The following is a 9505-nucleotide window of genomic DNA, read 5'->3' as shown; positions in this document are numbered from 1 at the left end:
AGAGAGAGAGAGAGAGAGAGAGAGAGAGAGAGAGAGAGAGAGAGAGAGAAAGAGAGAGAGAGAACAACAGTGTCAGGTAGGTAGGAGAACAACATCAATGAAAACAAACTGGGGCCCACGGTAGAGTGAGGGATGGGATGAGGATGACAACTAGCAATCAAAACCTAAGAAGTTTTAAAATGTAGAGTTTCTCAATTTCTCAAAATAGGGTGAAGCCCAGACAGTAGCAGAATTGTCAGAACAGGAATATTCAGGATTTCCAGGGTCAAGGCCCTTGTTTTAAGAAAGGTAACATTCTCAGGGGCCTTTTTAGGAGCTGATTGTTAAAAAGTCTCCCACCTACTCATTACAGGAACTTCACAGTGACATTTCTATTCAGGTACCTCCTGTCCTCTGTCCCATCAGCCACATGGAGTGGACGGTGTTTGGGTTGGAAGTGGATTCTCAGCTTTTAACGGTCTGAGAGCAATGATTGGGTTCATTCCTATCCCATCCCTGTTTCTCCATACAGTGTTTCACCACCACCCCCCTCCACTAAAACAAAGCTGGGAATTGGCTCTCTGACTCTATCTCCCAAGAAGGACCATAAAGAGTCTAGGGCTGTGTTGAAGGGTGACACTGAATGTCACTGGTCTTCTAAAGCACTGAAATCATCACTTCCTCTTTGAGAACTGGCTTGTGGTTGTGCTTTCTAGGTTGCCATAGATGGAAGCAGTAGTGGCTCCCATCTCCTTCCTATTCTCCATAAGAAACGTGTGTATGAAGTGGTCATATATGTCAGAGAGCATTGAACACTTACGAACATCCATGACGTATCAAATGCCAAGTTTGTGTGCTGAGCGACCTATTCCTCCAGATTCAACATTCTGGAATATCTTGTGGCCATGACCTTAGCAGGGATGTTGAGGAACAAAGGTTAACCTGAAATAATCTGCCTTCTCATAAGGCAGTGATTCTTAATCAGGATACAGTTCCCTTCCCCATCCGACACTGACAATGTCTGGAGATGTTTGTGGTTGTCACACCTCAGGCGAGTAGGCTACTACTGGCTAGAAAGGCCGGAGCCACCTCTAAATGTTCCACAAGGCAGGTTTACCCCCCAACAGAATTTGTACATCAGCGGTGTCTCTACTGTAGAATCTTGCTTAAAATGCAGTTAAAAAGTGTTGAAATGTATCTCAGTTGTTACCGCCTGTCCATCTGCTGGCAGCTCATCCTTGAGAAGTCGTGATTTACAGAGCAGGGCTTGGCATGGACAGTAATCAGATATCCATACATGGGAGTTCATTTTAGAGATTCATGCCTCCTGTTCCACTGTGTAGCCTTTCATTTTTCAGGCTTACACTGCTGACTCAATATATTTTCTAAATTTTATAACTGTCTTCAAAGCTGTCCTTGACATTGACACTGAATGGAAGCCAACATGAACTCCTTTAATGTCTTCTGTAAGTTCACGGGCTGTTGCTCTCTGCCCCGCCCCTGCAGGAAGTGAGGTGAGACTGGTCCGCACGCACACAGCTGTTTACGGAAATAGCTGCAAGCGTGAACAGAGGAAGCAAATACATCAGGGCTGGTCAATCCTGTAAACAGTTGCATTGATTATTGTCTGTAGGAAACGGGCAGGCATGATGATGATGCGTGCCTGGCAGCCCAGAGCTTGAGAGGCTGAGGCAGGGGGATCATGAGTGGAAGGCCAGCCTTGACCACAGAGTAAGAGTCGGTCTACAAAAGAAAGGAGGAAAGGAAGGGAAGACAAGGGAAAGAAAAATAAAAACATAACAGTAATTATGTATTGAGATATAACAATTCCAGAAATGGATTTTTTCTTCTGTTTTTTTTTTCTTCTATTTCCTTAGAAGACTAAGGAATTTTTCAACTGACTTTTTCTATACTAAGTATGTATTAAGACCACTAGGCTGGGGTGCAGGTTTTACTGTGACTCCAGTTCACCCAGCCTTCTTGTTAAATACAGATGCTGATCTAGAGGCGGGAAGGACCATGCTCCCTGAGAAGCTGACGTTGCCCGCTAGTGGACCGCCATCGAGCACAGTAGACTTTAGAAGTCTCTCTAAGTAGTACCTGGGGAAAACTTGTTGCTATTTAAAATCTATAGGGTCACAATGTCTTAATACATAGAGGTTAGAGATTGCCTCCACTCCTGGAATGCAATGGGAGAGAAGTCACAGGTGTTTTTGCTTGTTTGGAGTTGCTTTGTTTTGCTTTTAGGATATTGGCCAAAGGAAACACTTAGATCAGTGGGAAAGGAATAAAGAGTGGTCATAGATGTTCTTCTTTAGGATTTCTATTGCTGTGGTAAAATGCCGTGACCAGAAGCAGCTCAGGGAGAGAAGGGCTTATTTCATTTCCAGCTTGTGATCTTCATAATTCAGGGGAGTCAGGGCTAATTGGTTCAAATCAACATTAACAGTTGCAAGTCCTCAAATGTTAGGAGATACGATGGAATGGCGATACTTTGGAAAACTCTATCCCCCCACCCCGGACCACAGTGTTAGACATGAGGAGTCTCAGGAGATGGAGGAATGTCCTGTGAAATACAACAAGGAGAAACTCTCAAACACGGGAAGGTCCATCAAAAAAGAGACGTCTGAGAGACTGCCACCTCCAAGAGGAGCCTGAAGACACCGAATAACTGAATAAAGCATGGCATCCTAGAACAGAAAATGAGAATTAGGCAAAAGTTAATGAACTTTAAACTCAAGGACTAGCAGGCATGTGCTATGGACTTCACTAGTAAAAATGAACCATTTACTAATAAATATGGTATTTCTAATAAGAAATGTATAATCCTAATTGCTCATCAGGCTTTTTACTAAGATCAAGTGTAGAAAAATAGCATAGAAAAATGGTGTTGATAATGGGGAAGTGATTATGCCCTTTTACACGAATCTAAAGCTTTTGAGGAATATAGTCTTTAATAATAAAATAATAAAAAAAATGGTGCTAAATTTGAAAGCCTTAAGAAGCCAAACAAAATGGAGCTAGATGAGAAACTGTCCCATGGTGCTTTGAGCCCTGCCTGTATGGAGGAGTCCAAATTTTAAAGTGGAGACTTCCTTCTTTTAGTCTGTCGAGATGTAAATGGCAGCAGAGTCTAGCTAACATTAGGCCATGACACACTAATCACCTCCAATTCGTTCCCTCTTAGAAGACAGTAGGCAGCATCAATAGCGTGATCCCCGCAGCTCTTTGACTGTCAATCACAAGTTGCACGCCCATCAGTTTTTAAGTGGGACTATGTCAGAGCTGTTCGTCATTTGGCCGCCGTGACCGACCTGCCAAGGCTTGGCATGTGGACAGCGACAGAGGTGCTGAGGGAGTGTTCTGGGAGCCCAGCTCCTACATCTCAGCAAGTTTGCTGATGACGTCAGGTTTCCAGGTTTTCGGCAGCTTCTGTGAAACAAATCCTTAAATGATCTCGGGCACAGGCAAGGGAAAGCGAGCAGCAGGCATGCTTCCTCTCTTTAACCAACAGATGCGACGATGTTTATTAGACTTTATAATTCCTTCTATAAAGGATGTGGGGATGGAAGGCTATCAATTGCAAAAGAGTGTGACCTGCCCGGTTGTTTTATATCAATGTACAGGGTGGAAAATAAGATAAACACGAGATCAAAGAGAGAAAGTAGCCCACAGGGATGAAAGTGTACCTTCCAACATACTGAAACATGGGTGGGACTAGTGTTTAATCCTTTCCTTCTCGTCGAGGGACGCAAAAGGAAACCACTTCTAAATGGCGCCTTTCAAAGTGTCGGCTCACCCTCCTGAAATGAAAGGTATAATCCGCTCCTGATTCTTGCAGACATGGATCATCCAAAACGATTTCATCTCATTTAAGGAGTGGACTTTGCTGAGCTAAAGAGTTTATGCCCAAACTAGCAAGGAATCAGAGGAAAGAGCTTTCTAATGAGGCAGCTGGCAATTCTCCCACATTCACGCCTTAAGCGCAGCCACAGGGGCCTGCATATCTGAGTGGTGTTTATGGAAAGCAGTGGCAGTGAATAGCCTGGCAGGAGCCTGTGGGGCTACTCTCCCCTCTTCACTCAGCGTCACTCCAGGGGTGATGCTGGCTTCTGAGTCTAAGCCTCTCGTAGTGCAAAGCATCCCCTCTTCGAGGACACGGAGGCTTTGGATGTTTATGTTTCTCGCCGTTGTAACTGGGAAAGTCCAAAGATCCAGTTATGAAATGTCTTGGGAAACACAGTGTTCTTGGGGGGATTTAGGACAGGTATCTTTAAGTGCGTTTTCAAAAGCCACTTGTTATTCCTTTAAATATGTTGAGGGTATTCACGGTGAATCTGAATCTCCCAGCAATGAAAGTAACATTGCTTTCCCATTTCAAACACCAGCATAACGAATGTGTGTGTGTGTGTATTGTACACCTGTGCAACTAGGTAACTGTCAGGCATACCTATGTAAAGTGACTAAATTCAACTTCTAGGAGTAGATCTGCTCCCCCAAATGATTTGTGCACTTTCCATGTTGGTAGACACTCTGGAGTAGCCAACAGATGTGGCCTTGGTTTTTATCTCCACCAACACCACATGAGAATCCTCTGCCACTGGTGTTTTTAAAAGTCCAGACACATGACCCACAGAGGACAGATCTATCCCACACCTGGAAGGTCTCCCCCAGCCCCCTCAGCAGCTGAAAAGCCTATTTCTGAGGGAGCAGCCACTCTGTTTACTTCAAGGTCGCTATGCAGCAAATGTGTCCCCAGCTCAAGTTTACAAGTTCCAGATGAAGGTGGTTTGTCTTTCAACACAAACCATCTTTCACCAGGCTGACCTCGAGCCTCCCAGGACAACGCTTAGCACTCTGTACTTAGGATGTGCCCACCCAAGTTGAGGGTAGGGACACTCGAAAGCGCAGGAGTAGAGAGTAAAGACATTTTCCTCTTGGTATTAGCAGATACCTGTTGATTAGGCTGACTCGCTTCTCCTTCATATAAACCAGGGTAACGCTGGGACAGTGTCATTTTAGCTGCACTATTTTAAGTTCTTGGCTAAGACCTTTAGGTTTTAATGAATTTATTGGTAAAGAAGAAATAGGTTTATTTCTATCAAAACAATCATTTAATAGAATCACCACTAATTAAAAATACAATATGCAACACCAACATTCTTATGTGTTATTTCTGGGACACAAGAGGATATTTCTTGAAATTGATCAAACATATGGACTCACTTTGGTGTTAGGCAGGGTTCTCCCTTCAGTTCTCAGACTCAGACTTAAGTGGACGAGACAAGTGCCTTAATGTTCCTTGGGCAGAGTGACCTTTCTATTCACAAGTCAGGAACCGAGCTCTTGGCTGCTCTGTGGCTCAGTGAACTGATAGAAGATGCTCAGTATCCAGCCACCTCTTTCAGTTCCCATGGCAGCTATCTGATGGTCAAAATTCTACAGGCAAGACGAGGGCAGGTGGGTCCACTGGAAGCTACTTGCTTTGCCCCATTCCCCCTTTCTGTCCATCCTGCTTCCCTGGACCTTAGCACTCTTTCCATCCATTCACTGCATCCCAGGTTCCCCATCCCAAAGACCACCTCTTATCAGACTCCCTCTCTGCTGACTTCCCAGCCCAGCCACCGGCATCCTCCCTCCTAAAGCCTGCACTGTTCTCCCTGCCCACTGGCCTCCTCCCTCTTACTCCTTCAGCCTTAACTCCTCCTCCATCCCTTACTCCAATCACCAGTCACCCTCACACTTTTCCACTAAGAGAAGCACATTTGCAACTTTCCCTGGCCTCCACCTGTCGGTAACCTCCAACGCGGAGCTTCCAGATCTCTGTGTCTCCCCAGTGCAGACTAACGATGTAATTTGACCATTGCTGTAGCCACAGGCTTTCCCCATTGAAAGATTTCATCTCCATCAATCCTTTTGGGCAGAGAGAAACAAAGGGTCAAAGGCCATCTGTAGCATTTCAGCTATCCAGAATAAAAATTTAAATGAAGACAAATATAACAGATCCAAGGTAGGGGTACAGAGCAGCTGCCTAGCAGGTGTAAGTAAGGTCTTGGATTTAGACTTCAATGCTGCAGGGGAAAAAGGCAATGCATTTGAAGTATTGAGTTTATATCCTATATGGGAAGGAAAGGCTATAATCAAACCATCTTTAGCAGAAAAAAACCCTTCATTTGAAGGCTTGAGATAAAGTTTAGTGGGAAAGTGCTTACCTAGCAGGTACAAGGCCCTGAATTTGAGTCTTTGTACAATGAGAAAAAAGAGAAATACCAATTTTTAAGAATCAAAAGCAAGACCATCTCTGTATTTAAACTGTTTCCTTGTGTAAGTTTTTCTATGAAAATTTAAAAGTGCAAGCTGTCATCGCTGCTGGCACATTCATTTCTTGGGGAATGTAGACACCATTCATGATGATGAGGTTGCAAAGACAAAGTTACTTATTTACAACCGCTACAACCCAGTTAAGAAAAGGAGGAGAGGTTTCTCAAGGCAATTCAAAGCAGAATGGCTGACAGCTGGAGGAATAGCTTAGTCAATAGAGCGTTCGTTGGCTTAGCATGCAGAGAGTCCTGGATTCAATTCCCAGCACCCCATAAACTGGGTGTGGCTGTCCACACCTGTAATCCCAGCGCTTGGGTGGTAGAAGCAGGAGGATCAGAAGTTCAAGGCTCTCCTCCGCTACCTAGAAAATCAAAGGATAGCCTCAACTACGTGAGACCTTGTCTCCACAACAACACAAACAGCAAGCCCCACAGGACTACTCTCTGAATTTGCAGTCTCATTTCTAAGCGTTTATTAAAGAGAATTGAAGTCAGGACCTTGAAGGGGCATTTGCATTCACCCGGTTTCACCGCAGCACTGTTCACAACAGCCAAGATGTGGACATGTGTGCATACAAACACACACACACACACACAAGCATCCTTCAGCACTAGCCAGAAGGTAGTCTGCCATGTGTGAAGGGTGAAGTGAGCTGGTTGCAAAAGGACACCCAGTGTGCAATCTTATTTATATGTCAAAGCCATAGTGACACAGATAAGAAGGGCTAGAGTCACATGACAAGTAGACTCTAGGAGTGTGCTCTATTGCATTATATCTGCAGTTGGTGATGATGCACTGTGCAGTCAAATTGTAGCCCTTGGAGGTTGACCTCCAGCAGACTTCGTTGGCTGCTGGTGACACCCAAGAAAAGAGACACTGGTGTTTGCTATTTCTCATAGACATGTGTTGTAGAGAACATGGTCACTGATGGGGACACACGCTTGACCCCAGGAGACAACGCATGGTCACAGGTAGCAGGAAATGGAACAGGAAATGTTGGATCACCCGGAAGCAGTCAAGCCAATGGTAATCACTTTGGTAGTTGTTTCTCCCTGCAGAGGTTGGGAGTAAGTCAGTAGCCAAGGGGTGCTGCAAGAGTGCCCCTCCTCCCACAGGATGGACCCTTTGCATCTTACATAATAAGCAAGACCAGCAGGAGCAACCACCATCACCATCTGTCAATCTCCCATCCTCTTGCCTTGCTAGCCCTTCCCAGTCCTGTGCTCACTTACTCCCATCTCCAGCTGCTTCGTCCCTGATCCAGAAGAAAACAAAACAAAACTACCATAGTTCCCCAGTTATGTTTAAAAACACACTTGCTATTCCCAGGGTGGCATACCTCACTCTCAGTTCAAAGCCTGCTTATATAAGCACGCATATCCTGTTTGGATCTATGTATGTATGTATGTATGTATGTATGTATGTATGTATGTATGTATGTATGTACATATATATATATGTAGGTAGATATTAGAACTGCATTGCTGTGTAAATATAATTAGTATAGTGAACCAAGTCTGTCAATGTGCTATAAAACATAGAGGACCTGGCACTATTAGCATAAATGAAGTTAAAATAAAAACGAACAAACCCACTTCCTCTATGATGATCACCTTTACAAGGCAACCCCCCTAGGAAGCTGTTAACGGACAAGCACTGGCCAGGGTGTGTGCTTAGGATCCTGAATCAAATTACTGAGGGACGGCCCCACTTATTTGCTACATGATATTCAACTTCTCTGCCCACTCACGGCTGCTTAATAAAGATTCTTATCCTCTGCTTCTCACCAATTTGCCAGTTCATTTAACAGAATCTGCTCATGGACCAGAAGATGCAAATAGTTTCAATGGGCAGTTCAGATTTTTGCTTAAGATTTGGTTTTTAGGAGCAAAAGGGAAAAAAGAAAGGCTGCCAATGGTGGAATACAGGGCCAAGCCAACAGCTCACTCTAAAATTACCATCATGTTATGTTAGAGAAAGATTATAGTTTTTTTTTTCCTGATAGCCTTATTCCTAAACTGTATTAAGCTTAAACATGGTGAAGGGGTTGCTGGAGGACGGGTGGTTTTCTGGTTTTGATCTGGCTGCTGAATATTTTCAGCTGGGTGAAAATTCATCCTTATTATTTAACGTGTTTACTTTTGAGTATTCATGCATGTTTCAATAAAGGGTTTTGTTTTTTTTTAAAAAATTCAGGTGCTATCTTCACATATAGATATAGAAGATCGGGGAATGGCTGCGAGTATACTTTAACAAGTGGTTAAAACCTTGGAATGCTTGCTGCATGAACCCCAAAAAGGTAAGTTCAGGAACGCAGTCTTGTGCCTTGGAAGGTCCATTTTACTTGTGGGTAAATGTCTGAGCCCCGTCAACAACAGAATCTTTGTAGAAATGGTTTCAGATGGGTTTAGATTCAGGTGGTAGTGGGGGTTGGGCTGTGACTAGGCCTGATAGAAAAAAAAAAAAAAAACGGCTGTGACCACAGCCGTCCCCAGGAGACTCTGCTGAGGTCACCAGCTGCGCCTGTCTATCTCTCAGGCACTTCAGTTTGGGAGGTTAGAGCCACTTGTCTCAACCTACTAACAAAGCCAAATAGTCACTTTCCATCTTTTTCTCTCCCCTCTGTCCCCACCAGTACACCTCAACTGGGGGTCTATACCCCAGTTCACTCTGGGCCCCTCCCTCCTGCCCCCAAGTAGACACGCTATTCTAAACAAACACAGCTCTGCTTCCTGCTAGTGGTGTTCCTCTGAGTCTGTGGAGTGCTCACCCCTGCACTAGCCAGCCCCTCTTCCCTTTTCCAATAATTTGGGATTTCTATTTGGGCAGCCACCCGGGTTACGGAATGGTGACTTTTCCTGGTTCCAGGGACACAGCCTTTATCCTTTGTTTTTCTCCCACACATACATCTCCAATCCAGAATATGAGACACACAAGGCATGGTGGAAACACTGGAAGCTGTGAGCAGTCTGAGAGTCCCGGCAGTCTCCAGACGGAGCTTCGCCTCATGTTGATCTCTCTGCCTTCTCAGTAAAATAATATACAAGTTTATTGTTTCACCTTCTAGTTGGAATCGCTCTTAACAATCTATTAACAACTTTCTGGTGGTGCTGGACCTTGAAGGCAAGGTCCCGTGCATACTAAGCAAGTGCTCCGCCACTGAGCTACGCCCCAGCCCTCGAAGGGATTTCTTTTTTTTTTTTTT

The sequence above is a fragment of the Microtus ochrogaster genome, chromosome 7 (genome assembly GCF_000317375.1).
Source record: "Microtus ochrogaster isolate Prairie Vole_2 chromosome 7, MicOch1.0, whole genome shotgun sequence".
NCBI classification, from domain to species: domain Eukaryota; kingdom Metazoa; phylum Chordata; class Mammalia; order Rodentia; family Cricetidae; genus Microtus; species Microtus ochrogaster.
The sequence above is the reverse complement of the archived record's forward strand: the minus strand, read 5'-3'. Positions refer to the sequence as shown.